Source organism: Eptatretus burgeri, chromosome 3 (assembly GCF_056783735.1).
Source record: "Eptatretus burgeri isolate ZD-2024b chromosome 3, Ebu_testis_v1, whole genome shotgun sequence".
Taxonomy (NCBI): Eukaryota; Metazoa; Chordata; class Myxini; order Myxiniformes; family Myxinidae; genus Eptatretus; species Eptatretus burgeri.
The window spans coordinates 134,155,084-134,170,335 of NC_140963.1; the positions used below are offsets into that span (position 1 = coordinate 134,155,084).

Genomic DNA, 15,252 nt, shown 5'->3' on the forward strand with positions numbered 1-15,252 from the left:
GTGAATGTTCAGGTTTCTCTCCCAGGCTTTTTTTTTTTGTGGTTTTGCACCATTCTATATCCATCCATCTTCCTCTGAAAGCATTTATCTTCCTGCAATGTGCATCCTGAACCAACTTCTTCATTCTTGAAATATGTTATGTGGTTTTTGCTTTTCTTTCCGATTAACGATGATGTGTTTTTGTCGCTGTCACACTTTGGGTGCAATTTTATTGTTGGAAACACACTGTGGGTTGAATCACCTTTTCTGCATCTATATTTTAAAATTACTCTTTCAATAATCTATACGAAGTTAAGCAACCTGGGTGGAAGGACCAGCCAAGATTTTGTAATTTTTTGTTCTCACAACTCATGAAGACAGAATTCTGGTTACATTTTGATGAGGATAATATCTCTTGTTGATACTTTCAGCCAGTGAGGATGCGATCATTTTTACTTCCACCACTGAAGGTGGACAGAGGTTATGTTCTCAACCCTGTTTATCTGTCTGGCTCTCTGTCTGTGAGCAGGATATCTCAAAAAGTTATGGACAGCTTTGGACGAAACTTTGTGGACAGGTTGGCTGTGGCTTCCTTCGACTTAGACTTAGTTCCTCCTGACTGTAGTGGGGCATTCGGCAGCAAAGTGTCGCCATCTTATCCGGTCCATAGTAATTTATCTCGCCCTCATCCATGTGGTGTTTCTTGTTTTCAGGTCTTCTTTAAAAAAAAGTTTCGCCAGGTCTTCTTTTTTAGCGACATTGTTTCCTTTTACCACCTAGTGGTATTCATTCGAGGGCTACTCTGGAATGGCAGGTATCAGGGAGAAGAAAGATATGTTCGGCTAACCTCGAACTTCTTTCTGTTACGATGTGGGAGAGGCACCTTAACCAAGTTCTCTCTTTAACACTTCCTTGTTACCTCCACCACCGAAGGTGAAAGAGGTTATGTTTTCACACCTTTCTGTCTGTTTGTCTGTGTACAGGATATCTCAAAAAGTTGTGGACGGATCTGGTGTAATTTTGTGTGACAAGGACGAACCGATTAGATTTTGGTGAAGATCCGGATCCGGATCCAACAAATATAATTTTTAAAGTGATTCTTCACTATTGAAAGATATGGCTCAAAAACGATATGTAGAATGATAATTCAAAAATGTATTGGGCCGGATATGTTCTCATGGATCAGGTATTACAGGGTGGAAGTATGCACTCTACCGAGTGCCCTTCTCGTTTGTTATATGGTCTCTTCAAGTGATTCGAAGAATCTTGCGGAGGCAACATTGGTGCAATACATCCGATTTATGTGACACCTTTGCCGTTCTCTTTCACGTCTCACTGGCATAAATTGCAATGGGCACTACAATGGACATGTAGAGTTTTAGCTTGGTGGAAATATTAATAGTGGTTAATTTCCATACTTTGCAGAGGTGCTGAAAAACTGAGGCTGCCTTGCCAATTATTGTATGGACATCAATCTCAGCATCACCTTCCCTGGAGAGTGTGCAATCTAAATATGGGAAATGGTCAGCTTCCTCAATGTTTTCTTGACCCAGCTGTAATAGGGTGATGTCTTTATTGTTGTTATTGTTGTTGTGTGATCATGGTCTTGGTCTTTGCAAAGCTGATAGGCAGGCCTACTTTGGCACTGCATTTCTCCAAGCTAGAGGTCATATCTTACAGCCCGGTGGAATCTTCAGCCAACAGTGCAACGTCATCTGCAAGGTCAAGGTCTGTCAAGTGATTCTGCTGCCATGAGATGCCGAAGTTGGCACCTGTCATGGCTTTCCTCATTCCAAAGAGAAGAACCAAAAAGAATAGGAAAGGGGAGAGTATACACCCTTGGCATACTCCTGTAACAATATCAAGAGTTTGTAGTCCCAGAGCTCATCTTGATGCAGCAACTGGAGTTATGGTATAGAGCTTTAAAGACATTGATATATCACTGTGGGATTCCATACTATCTTGTAATGTTCCATCATGACTGTCAAAGGCTTTCTTGACGTCGATGAAGTTGATAGCGAGTGGCTTCTGCTATTCCAGTCTCTGTTCATTGATGTTCCTCAGTGTGAAAATCTACCCTATGCATGATCTACTACTTCAAAAACCAGACTGTTCTTCATAAAGCATTTCCTCTACATCTTCGTTTTGTCTGTTAAGGAGCACTATGCAAAAAACTTAACCAGATACAGATAGGAGTGTTATACTTCAATTGTTGCAGTCACTAAGGTTTCCTTTTTTGGTGGCCAAACGATTACCCCTTACCTCCACTCAGCTGGTTCAACTTCCGCTCTCAAGATCTTATTGAAATGGTCTGTGAGCTCTGTGATGACGACATGCTGTCCATGTTTCAGAAGCTCTGCCGGAATTTCGTCCAACCCAGGTGCATTGTTGTTACTCAATTTCATGATGGCTCTCTGAACCTCTGCATCAGTGATTCCTTCCAAGTTCACATCTTAACACAATGTTATCATCAAACTCGAAAGTGGAAGTGTGATTCGGTTGGTTGAGAATCTCTTGGAAATGTTCCATCCACCTCCCTTTCTGTTATTCATATAATCGCAGTTTTGCCATCTTTGTCTTTAATTGGTGTGGTCGTATTTGTTCTTGTACCACTCAAGTCACGTACAATGTTATAAAGCATCGTAAAATCGTTTAGGCTTACTGCTTCTTGTACTTCCTTGCCTTTGGATTTTATCCATTCCCTTCTATCTTTCCTATACTAAAACAACTTTTCAGAGCCTTGTCAATTTGTCCATGTTGATCATCTTTCTCGTTTCTATAGTCGATGTTCTTTTCTTTGTCTCTTCAATTTTTTTTACCTGTTTCCTGTCATCAATGAGTTACCATGTTGGGTCTTCCATCCACCGTTCTTCATGGATCATCGCCTCTGCAAAAAAGGGACTTCAGCGCTCTCCTTTATGCCTCTTTTGAAGAAGTCCTATTGTTCTTTAATATCCTCGACTCTCTGCGGAACATGAAACCTGTTGGAGAGATCCAACTGTAAACTCTCGACTGTATCTTTATTCTTCAATTTCTCAATTGCAAAAGGGCATTGATGCTTCATGGTTTTTACTTTCTTCAGCTTTCGGATCTTACCTACTACCAGATGATGGTCTGACCCCACATCCACACCTCGATAAGCCCAGACATCCTGTACAGATGATCGCCATCTTTAACTGATGCACATGTAGTCAATCTCATTCAAGGTGTTTCTGTCTAGGGATCGCCACATCTTTTTACCTCCGCCACCGAAGGTGGATGGAGGTTATGTTTTCACCCCTGTCTTTCTGTCTGTCTGTTTGTTAATTGGTGAAAAATTTGTTTTCGCCAAGTATGTTGGTCTGTAGTGTTTACCTTTTTGTCTGTCTGTCTGTCACACAATTTTGGCCACAGTTTTCAAGCAATAGTTCTGGAAAAAAAATTGTCTATAGGTGACCGGCCAAGGACAGCAACGTATAATTTTGGTTAAGATCCCAATCCGGATCTGAAAATTTTCGAAATGATTCTTCACCATTGAGAGAAAGGGCCAAAAATGATATAGAGCACAATATCTCAAAAGGTTGTAGACGGATTCAGATGAAACTTGGTGGACATGTTGGCTGTGTGGTCACGGACGAATTGATTCGATTTTGGTGAGGATCCGAATCCGGATCTGGATACGAGAATTATTTAATTTCTAAAGTGAATCTTCACCATTGGGAGATAGGGCCAAAAACGTTATTTTGCATGGTATTTCAAAAATGTATTGGGCCCGATATGTTCTAATGGATCAGGCATTTCATAGCGGAGGTATGCGCTCTACCGTGTGCCCTTCTTGTTTTTTAAGTGATTCTTCACCATGAAATGGAGCCAAAAAACGATATACTGTACAACACGATATTTCAAAAAGTTTTGGACGAGTTATGACAAAACTTAGTGGAAGAGTTGGGTTGATGACAGGAATAAGCAGATTCGATTTTGGTTCAGGTCTGATTCCAGATCCAGCCTATCAGTGGGATGCAAAATGTAAACTGTTCAGCCTGGCAGAGATATATGCTCGATCGAGTGCTCTTGTAGTTTCCTTCTGTTCAGGCCTCGTACAGGAGCTTGCAAATATTGGTTAAAGTTGTGTGCATTGGGGCAACTGTTCTAATAACTATTCTTCACAATTTTTTTTAAGCATAACTACATTTGCATTAACATCAATGGCTAAGAATAGATGCATCAGGGGATGTCCTGCCTACTCTCGTAGGCCGTCCTCTCTCCCATACCCGTCGCAGATGGGTATCTGCTAGTCAACTATAATTGGAGCATTGGAGCTCTTTGTTCCAACAGAGAAAACCTCATGAAGTTCCTGACTTGACTCTCGGCTGCAGGGTATGCTCTGTGATCTATCGTCTGCTGCATCAGGGTTCACCCCATTGTGATAAGCAGGAGACAAGTTCTTCGACTTGGATCGAGAACAACGACACTTTAAATGTCTCCGCTTGCCACAGTTGTCACAGGTATAATTCCTGTACCGACATTGGAAAGCTTGATGATAACCAACAACGCCAACAAATTACCCCAACCTTCCGGGTCGATTCAGGAATATCAGGAGGTGGAGGTGAATTTGGTGGTGTAGAATAAATTTCTAAGTCATCCTGTATATTTGAACATTTATTTAACAAACAACATAAACAAATACATACAAACACATACATATGCGCATATGGAGGACCGAGACACAGAGTTGCTCCAGATCTCTGAAATACATGGAGAATTTTAGCTCCTTATATAGTGTTTAGTGAGACATAGTATTTTTTTATTTTCCAAATGCTGGAGCCAACTTTGTCAGGTCTTGACATCCTCCAGGTGAAGCTTATCGGAGACTGTTTACGTCACTCCAATTAAGTCTTATTATGTGTAACCAATCTCGGCCTCAGAGGGTTGGTCCTTCTCCATGCACTATCAGTTGTGGTAGGACATGAGTGCTGTTTCCATATCCTACAGTTACGTTAGCTGAGCCAACTACAGGAACCACCTCCTTGGTGTATGTTCTCAAGTCAGTAGATACAGGCCGGAGTGCAAGAGCCTTTTTCTGAGGATAGATGGAGGTGAACTTGTTTGCACTCATCATTCATCTGGAAGCGCCGGTATCAACTTCCATCCTCACCAGGATCTTATCGACTGTTACATCATCATAATATAATGGGTGCAAGCCTGGAACTTCTAACACACTTTTCTCCTTCATACAACCCCAGCTTGACCTGGTTGAATTGTTGTAACATCTATCTATAATTCCAGCAATGTGTGTGTGTGTGTGTGTGTGTGTGTGTGTGTGTGTCCGCTGTTTCTCGACAACCACTGGTCCGATCTAATTGAAACTTGCCAGCTATATTGAGGGGGACCTGAGTATTTGCCTTTTCAAGGTTTGATATTAATCGGACAAGTGCTTCCCAAGTTATGGCCATTTATTTACCAAACCAATGACAGAACACATTGCTGCAAAGGCGTGGCTGATGCGCCATTTAGTTACCAATGACAGGACACATTGCTGTGTAGGCGTGGCCGTTGGAGATCCTCAGCCACGTTCCCCATTACGGGTTACAACGTACTTACTTCCGGATAGTGATGACTTACTGTATTCTAATAATTTCTTGATTTATGCGCATTTATAGATAAACACAATAGCCCAATCCAGTCGTCGTTTACGAGAGCGAAGAAACGGCCTGTGTGGTTGTTTGAAAGTTTTTTTTTGTTCGTTTTTTTTTTTGGTTTGCACGTATGGCCACGCACGTACGGGCACGCAAGAGCGAAGGAATGGCCTGTGTGGTTGTTTGAAAGTTTTTTTGGGGGGGTTTGCACGTACGGCCACGCACGTACGGGCACGCGAGAGCGAAGGAACAGCCTATGTGGTTGTTGTTTCTGGCATGCGGTTTGAAAAAAAATATTTTTTTTTGGTTTGAACGTACGGCCACACACTTGTACATTTCAAATCCAGACGTGTTAATTCTCTTCTGGCACAGAAAAAGCACAGAATGCTACAATGACGTCAAACTTCAACTCTTTTGGGCATTTTGATAAATTTCTATAGTATGTAGGTTAAAAGTCAGTCTGCTTCTCCCAGACTGGGAAAATATATCATCTTGAAGTGATTGGAGCTTAGTGAATACATCTGGACATTTTCTTAGATCCACATTCCAACTTTTTGGTGCCTTATATCTATCATTTCATAAAATCCCTTTGCAAGTACATATATCAAAATAATAGGCACTTCTTTGTATACTGAAGTCAAGCTTGGTTGAAAGGTTGGCCTGCTTATTATATCTTTTACTAGGCAGGTCAAAAACATCTTTCAATACAAATGAGAGATATGATTATATATTCAAAAGTAGATACATGTTCAAACATAAAATCATACCATATTTCAGTACATTTTCTATTACAATATATTTATTTTAACATCAAGCTGTAAAAAAACAATGTTATTTTTGGTTTTATCACCCTCAAACCCATTATGCTAATTTCAGAGAAATTGCATCGACAGTGGCTTGCTAAAACACTTTTACTTGTAGCCAAATGTTACCTTGTTAACCGATGGGTCCTGCTGGATAACTTTTGACTTGTTAGAGATCACACGCACACTCTCGGCAGTTTGCATACACGAAGTGGCTATTTCCATGGCTTTCGCCAAATTGGGGTCGGATTCAGGAAGGAGTTTCCACAGAATTGAGTCGTCTTTGAAGCCTATTATAAAGAAATCATGTAACATCTCTTCGAGTTTATCTGTAAACTCACAATGTTTGACGAGTCGACGTAAATCAGCCACAAACTCGGATGCTGACTGACCATCTTGACGATAGTGGGTATAAATGTTATATTTCGAGACGATTTTACCCGGTTTAGGGTGATAATATATTTTCACGAGATTGACGAGCTCTTTATACGACTTGTCAGAAGGTTTGGCTGCGGAAAGAAGATCTTTGATGAGGCTGTACGTCGGGGTTCCACATATGGCAATAATACAGCTCGCCACCTTTCAGCGTCCTCATCGGTGTCCATTTTGTTTGCCACTAAGTACTGCTTCAGACGATCGGTATAGTCTTCCCAATCATCCCCCACTGCGTGTTCTTGTAATATGCCGATGCACGAAGACATCCTCGTTGCCACTGCAATGTACTCTATAGACAGGGACGAAGGCTCTGAAGTGGGACCAACAGGTTTTATTCGGACACGGGCACATCACAACACAACACAACACAGCATTGGAACATGGGCGGGTCACATGACTGTTTAACCACGCCCCGGTGCACCCAGGTATGTATGCATTATCATAAACTAGATACATCTCACACTGACAGACAAAAAGAAGTCGGTAATATTCCTCTTTTTTCGGACCTTCCATGACACTCACTCATATTGTGTTGAAGCAAAGTTAGTGATACGATGATAAAATCGACACGATTGATCCCGATGGAGACAGCATTGACCAAGTTTGTTGGCTCTCAGCACTGTCGGGTAGACGAGTCCACCAACGCGATAAACGAGAGGTGTTGGACAATAGCACATGCACATCCTTCACTAGGATATGTGCTTGCCATTATCAACACATCATCAACGTTGAGCACATTAGTGGACTCATCCACCCGATAGTACTTGCAGATTACTCATTCCAATCTAACACACAGCATCACCGATGACAACCATGTGGTGAGCCCTGCACCGATTGAGGTACTGTCTATGCTGGCAAAATGAAAACAAGAGATGTTTTTTCCCCCATAATGTAGAGATAAAAATTATGGTGAAAATATAAATTTTTGTAAAAATTAAAACCGAAACGTATGCAAAGTCCGAAGAGGAGAGGGGTTGCGCACCCCCTGAACCCACCCCCAGGGTCCTCCTCAGTATTTCCTGTGAAATGCACTACCCAGCAGAGAAAGCCGACAGGAACAGCTGATTTTATTCTGAAATCATCAGAATCACTACAATTTAACAATGACTTTTTAAAAGTGGGATACAAAATGGAATTGTAAGGTGTTCTATGAATTCTCCAATTGTACTTATTCTCTCTGTCTCTGTCTCTGTCTCTGTCTCTGTCTCTGTCTCTGTCTCTGTCTCTCTGGTGCGTTGCACGTGGTGTAATGGTGGCTACTCGTGTCGAGTTGTGAGTTGCTCTGCTTTGGTGCATCTTTCCTCTCCCCTTTCACCCTCGTACCCATTCCAGTCCTTGTGTATGTTTCCTCCCATGTTTTCCTTCTGTATTGAGACCAGAGAGAGAAAGAGAGCGCACATGGTAGGTGGTGTTCGGGTGCTCTTTTCAGAACCTCCCGGTTTTGAGGCCTGTGTTCCATCTGCCACGTTTGCTGGTTTTAGCCAACGGTCATTGGCTGCTTTAAACGATTCTTGGACTTCGTCCATATTATTTAATTTTTCCTCCACTTGCTAGCACTGCTTGTGGTCGGTTTCTTTTGTTGAAATTACTTTTCGCGATGGCAAACACTCGTTTCAATCACAGCATGTACGAGTCACTTATTCGTAAGCATGGGCTTGTTTGCGATTAGATCTTTTGAGGGAGGTAAAGATTGAGGATGTGCTTCTGGCAATCGGAAAAATCGTTGACTCACATAACAGCCGTGCAGCCTTTCATATGAATAAGGTCATTGAGTTCATTCGGAGGTGCACATGGTCACCTCCATTGTGGAGCAAGGCCTTCTCGTACACCCTGACCTGTTTCTCATCTTTTCCCCATTATAAACACCTGCAGTTAAGGTTAATGTGTCTAATGTTCTGCCTTTTCTTGGAAATTATGACTTGTGTGCTTAATTGAGTAAGTTCGGTATGATCATATGAAAAATTATGATGGCGCCGATACACTCAGGAAGTGGAGAATTTGAACACGTGATGACTTTTAAAAGGGTACTTTACATGATATTGCCTGAAAATGAGCAAAAGCTAAACGTAGTTTTGCATGCAAAAATTAATGGTCATGTGCATAAAATGTATGCCTCCACGGATGTCATGGCGTGCTATCTTTGAGGAACGTAGTCATGTGAAGAACTCCTGTCCCGGTTTGATGAGATCATCAGAAAATCGAGGACAGGAGATTGCAGATCCCTACTCCCCACTTACTGGAGGGTGTGAAATGGTAGAACCCTCCCCACCGCCTATTGGTGAGCAGCAAACAGCAGACCCCTCCTCTCTACCTACTAATCTACCAGAAGTGGTTGGTCCCTCTACCTCCGCTGTACAGAACTGTACTGATGACGACACGGAGGGATTCGTAACAGTGTCTCGTAAAAAAAAAAAAGGGCAAAAACGTTCATGTCCCAGTCATCAATGATGCAAACACAGCACAAAGTAAGATACTCATTGTTGTGTCAAAAGTGCTGAGCTTGCAATATGCATCTCACATTGAGAATCCCTCTTTGGGACTGGAAATTGAACTGGAACCATTTACACTATTTGCTGAATTGCATTGAGAATCATCTTGCCTCTCAGGAGGCTACAACTGGTTATATTGATAACCATGGTCTCTGCAATGACAATAATGGAATTGTCACTGAGGTGTGTGCAGAGGTGTGCGGTTGCGATGACAAAGCAGATATGTCAGAGAGCCCCTTAGAGGAAACCTGTAATCCTGTCCTCGTGGAACAGAATGGAAGGGATGGTAAGAAGGAAGCTGCATGTGATAGTGGGCAGCCAAGAGAGAGTGAAAACCAGATCAATGGTTCAAATTATATGGAGATTTGTGCCTTAGAAATAAGTTTGGATCAGGAGGAGAATGACAGAGATGATGAGGTTGATTTCGAGGATACCTCTTCTACCCTGTCAGTTAGTGGGTGTTGTGCCCAAGAGGATGATAATCGAGATATTATGATTACAGAAGATGAATTATTAAATTATTAAATTAAAGCAGTGGTTCTCAAACTTTTTTTGACTACCGCCCCCTTCTGCCCTCTTGGACCGGCCCAATGCCCCCTTGTCCTATCGTTCGTGGTCAGACACCTAGTGGGCAATAGGATAGTCCGAATTTATGTAGATAGGAAGCAAAAATAACAGAAGTCAAATATTTTATGAATAATATTTTACTTTATTTTTCTTTTACTTTTCTATTTTATTTTGCACTACCTACAATGTTTCAGCAGAACAGGTCCAGGTGAGGCAAACTGGGAATCTGTTATCACAGGCCCAAATACCGTTAGTGTGAAGGGTGGGCCTGGTGACTCCCTGCGAGATTATGAACGTCTGGCTCCTTATCAGTGAGTTAGAGACGCAGATCGCCCCTCTTGGTAATGTCAAGGCGGTTTGGATACTTGGTCAGCAGCACCCTCACGGCGCTGAACCCTCTTTCAACGAGGTATGATGTGGGGAACGCCATCAGCAGCAGTTCTGCCTCTGTCCACATTGCGGGGTATTCGCCCCACTCCAGAATCCAAAATTTGCCGTATTCATGCTGCGAGAATCTTGCCTTCGCCTCATCATCATTCCACAAGTTGATAATTTCATCCTGTAATTCACGCTTCACATCTCGAATGTCACATTTGAATGGGTTGGTCACCCATGCTGGCACCGACAGTTCTAGCATGTCTCTGAAACGCTGGTCCACATCTCCACGAATCTTCTCGAGGTGATTGCAATAAACGAGCAGCTCTTCAATCAGAAACAGCAGTTTCCTTCGCCAACCGGGGAAAGTGGTACGTATCTCTGCGGCCGAGGGTTTCCCTGTGCAGAGTCGCCTTGGTTACGAACGCGCCGATCACTTTCTTTGCTTTAATCAGCGTCATATGGTCACCCTGGAGTTGTTTGTTGATATCATTCAGTATACTGAATATGTCCGTGAGGTAAGCCACATCATGCTCAATCTCATTCACTTTCTCCGATAACTCTGTATCAATTTCCGACAGAAACTCGACCACTGTCGAGAAGAGGGCATGGAACGGGTCAAACAAGTGCCTTTGGACAACCATCGAACTTCGGTATGCAGCAAGAGCCTCTCGAGTGGTTCATCATTCTCCTGGCAAAGCGGACGAAACAGCTGATCATACAGAGACGACATCTTGATTTTATTCACTGCTTTGTTTACTATTTGGAGTGATGTATGAAGTCTGGTGCTGAGAGCTTTAGCTACAAGATGCTGGCGGTGCACGACACAGTGAATGGCGAACACGGACGGTACCTGGTTCTTCAGAAACGCAATGAAACCACGCTGGCGGCCAACTGTCGCTGGTGCCCCGTCCGTCGCGCAACCGAGAATGTTCTCCATCGGTATGTTCTTATCAGTGAAGTACTTCTCCAACGTTTGGAAGATGGAAGAACCCTTCGTATCGGTCTGGAGAGAGTGGGCAAACAACAATTCTTCCACCATTTCCTGATCACGGATGAAGCGAACGCAGCAGAGTAACCGAGCTTAACCGTCACGCAAAGTGGACTCATCCAGTTGGATGGCGAAGTGCGCGCTTCTCAGCTCACAACACAGCTTATCTTGTACATCTGATGACATTTCATCAATCCGCCTGGCCACGGAATCATTGCTGAGCGCAATCGACGAGAGAACTGGATATGGATCCTGGCCCGTAACAGTTTTTATCACTTCCCCAACAGCCGGTTTGATCAACTGTTCGCCGATTGAATACGGTTTTCCAGATCTGGCGATGAGCAATGACCACTTATACGACGCTTCCAGTCCTTTATCCACGAGCTTTTGGCTGGCTTTGAACATTGTCGTTACCGTGGATCGCTTCTCAAATTTCTCTGTCAGCGATTGGAAATAGCTGACCTCTGCGCGAGCCTCATCACTGTGCTTTTTACTCAGGTGCTCAATCAGTCGAGATGGTTTCATTGCTTCATTGGACAGGGTGATACCACACAACAAACACATCGGTAACTGCGTGTTCGTCACGGATGGAATGAATCCATACTTGATGTATTCAACGGAATACTGACGACACTTTTTCTTTGAGGCCGACATCTTGAAGCGGACTGGACGTGAAGCCTTTTTTGAATTGCGAAATCAATACGCCAAGATGTCGAAACACTAACACCAGTGATAAGGCCAAACAATAATTATATATTTCCAGTCTCTGGTCAGCACACGCATCGATTTTCACCCTGCACGTAAAAAAAATTTTCTTCTTCACATTTCCAACGGTAGCTACAACAGTGCGCACCTAAAACACAATGCCGCGCCGCCAGATCATAACACATGTATATGGTATTCACACCATGTGTGTATTAAAAAAAACACTGACTTTCATTGTTGGTAAACAAGTCTGTAATATGCTTGAAGAACTTAATGATTTTCAGAATAAATACATTTTAAAATGTGTTCATTATTTACAAAAAGGCCTACCTGTCCCATTGTCTGTCTTTAATTTCTCTCCGGATGGCACCACGGCAAACGAGGAGGACCGCAACAGGCATTGTATGGCCAATTTGCCGAATGGTGCCGGGTAACCTGTTCAGACTGCAGGAAGCCCAATGAGTGCTCCTAATCGCCGCTGCTCCTCTAAATCGCCAGTGCCCCCCAAATCATTGCCAGCGCCCCCCTACCACTCGTTGAGTCTGGAGCACACCCCTGAAAGTTCCCAGCGTCCACTGGGGGGCAGTAGGGACCACTTTGAGAACCACTAAATTAAACCTTCAGGAAAAGGCATGTTAGAATTCAGGATTTTTTTCCCCCCGAATCTCCACACCTTTCTAAAAACTGCAAGAAGCACGATTCATGAACCTCAGCAAGTCAGGATCTCAGAACCTCGATTCCATCGATTGAGGAAGTGTGCCACCAAGGCTGGAAAAGAACTCCAAGAGTAGTAATGGTAGTTTTAATTAAGAAAAGTAAATGAAAGTAGCATCCCTCAATATAAATGGAGGCTGCAGCTGTGTGCACCACCTCGAGGTGTTACAGGTGTTTGAGAAGGCAAAAAAAATTCAATATTTTCAGGTTAAAAGAGACACACTAACCAATCATGTGAGGACGAGTGGTGTAAGATTTTTAAAGGTTGCCACTTTTTCTCCAGTGCTTTTGAGGATGCTAAAGCAGGAGTGGCGTTTGTCGTGCAGCCTAGAACCCAACCCTCGGAGATTTCTTGCAAGGTGGTTTTGTAAGGGCTTCTTAATTGCGATGGAATTTATTAGCAGGAATCAAAAAATTGTATTATTAATGTGTATTGCCCCAGTGACAGTGCTGAAAGGATTCTATTCCTTCCAAAGTTAGCAGGTTTTTTTAAACACTGTTGACTTGACTAGTTTAATTTGTATGGGGGGAGATTACAACTGCACACTCAACCCCCGACTGGACAGGAATACTCCTGAGCCCCATCCATCCAGTGCACAAAAAATTAAATTTAGGGATGTATGGCATTTGCAAAATCCAAACACCCGTTAATATACATGGGTGTGCTGTTCAAAGAACCAGATAACCATGGGCCGACTGGACAGATTGTATGTAAACCAGGGAATGGTGAATCTGGTTCAGAGAACAAGCATAAGTCCATCTGGCTTTTCTGATCACCATATGATTATAATGGAATGTATGTTACCCTTTCATTGCTGTAATAGTGTATACTGGACTTTCAATGTTACACTGTTACAAGATGTACTTAAAAAAATGCCTTCAGTCGTATGGGAAAAGTTAGAAAAACAAGTGTTCCTATCCTAATACTCGACAGTGGTGGGACTGTACGAAATCTCAAATTCGAATTTTCTGTCAACAATATTGCTCACATACCACCAGTGATGCATCTGGGTTGATATGTGCTCTCAAAGCAGATTTAATTAAATATGAACAAGAAGCTGGAACATCCAGTGGAAGTGATCACTATCAGCGGTTGATGGAAAAAAAAAAATAGGACCCTACTGGCTGAAGTCGTCAAGGAGCGTGTGGCTGGAGCAATGGTTCACCTTCGCATGAGCAGAATTCAACTTGAGACTCCAAATAAGGAATTCTTCAGTCTGGAAAAGGCCGTCAAGACCTCTCGGCAGATTCACAGTTTACGGTGTTCTGACTTGCCAGAATTAAATTAAAACAATCGGTGCAAGATTTCTACTTAAATCTGTTTACACTGAGAATTGTGGATAAAATGATTGCAAATGAGATGATTGAACTTCTCCCATCTCTTTCTCAAGAAGAGAAACAACAACTCGAACGTAACATTTCGTTTGAGGAGCTCGCTGTGGCATTAAAACAACTTGAGGACGGCAAAGCCCCCGGACTTGATGGACTTCCTGCTGAATTTTACAAAGCTTTGGAATATTCTGGGTCCTGCTCTAATGGAGACCCTGCTTGAAAGCCAAGATCAGGGTGAACTGCCCCTGAGCTGCAGGAGAGCGGTATTGTCTCAAAAGTGCTTGCAATGCGTCTTAAAAATGTCATCTCTCTCCTGATTGGAAATGACCAAACGTATTGCATACCTGAACGATCCATCTATGACAGTATTTTTTGGGTTCGAGACTTCATTGCCATCGGTCAAACCTCATGGTTTTGGGTTGTTACTCCTGGATCAGGAAAAAGCTTTTGACAGTGTGGATCATTCTTTATTATTTGCGGTCCTTACAAGAGCAGGTTTTGGGGAAATTTTCATATCTTGCATATATGAAAATATATGCATATATTCTCTTGTACAGAAATGCATCATGCCTGCTGAAAGTAAATAATAGCTTGTGCCATCCCTTTCCCTTTCCAGCGTGGTATCCGTCAGGGTTGTCCACTGTCAGGCATGTTGTACACACTTTCTGTTGAACCCCTACTGGCTCTCCTTCGCACCTCCTTGTCTGGGTTATCCTTATCAAACAGTCCGAACATTGTTACTTCAGCCTATGCAGATGACCTGTGCGTTGTGGTCAAAAACCAGAAAGATGTCAGTGAGCTATTCCGTTGTCTTGCCAAATTTGAACTGGCCTCATCAGCTCGAGTAAATTGGAATAAGAGTGTAGTTCTTTGGCTGTACCCAGATACACTCTCCTCATCACACGCTTCATGTGTACTTCTCCCAACTCTTCCAGGAGGAATGTTATGGAAAACGGAGGGGTTTAAATACTTAGGGATCCATTTTGGAATGACATGCCATATGAAAAAGAATTGGGATGGGTTCCTAGATAACATCAAGCAGAAACTATCAAGGTGGAAAGGAATACTACAGTTCTTGTCACTTAAAGCACAGGTCACAATCATAAATAATCTGAGACTTAAAAACCGTATAGCACAAGGTCATCGCACTCCAGCCTCCTCAAGCTGTGATCACAAGCATTCAGAAGGGTCCAATTAATTTTTTTTCTGGAGAGGCCACCACTGGCTCAAGCAGTAGTGGTGAAGTA

The 15,252-nt window shown here is 42.7% G+C and overlaps 2 protein-coding genes across 5 annotated transcripts in view; one reads left to right on the forward strand and one right to left on the reverse strand.

Moving 5' to 3' along the window:
• Positions 1–15,252, forward strand: part of LOC147031019 (uncharacterized) — a 97,594-nt gene that overhangs the window by 77,446 nt on the left and 4,896 nt on the right. The gene's annotated exons all lie outside the window — the stretch shown is intronic.
• LOC147031020 (uncharacterized) overlaps positions 1–15,252 on the reverse strand; it is a 73,874-nt gene that overhangs the window by 37,979 nt on the left and 20,643 nt on the right. The gene's annotated exons all lie outside the window — the stretch shown is intronic.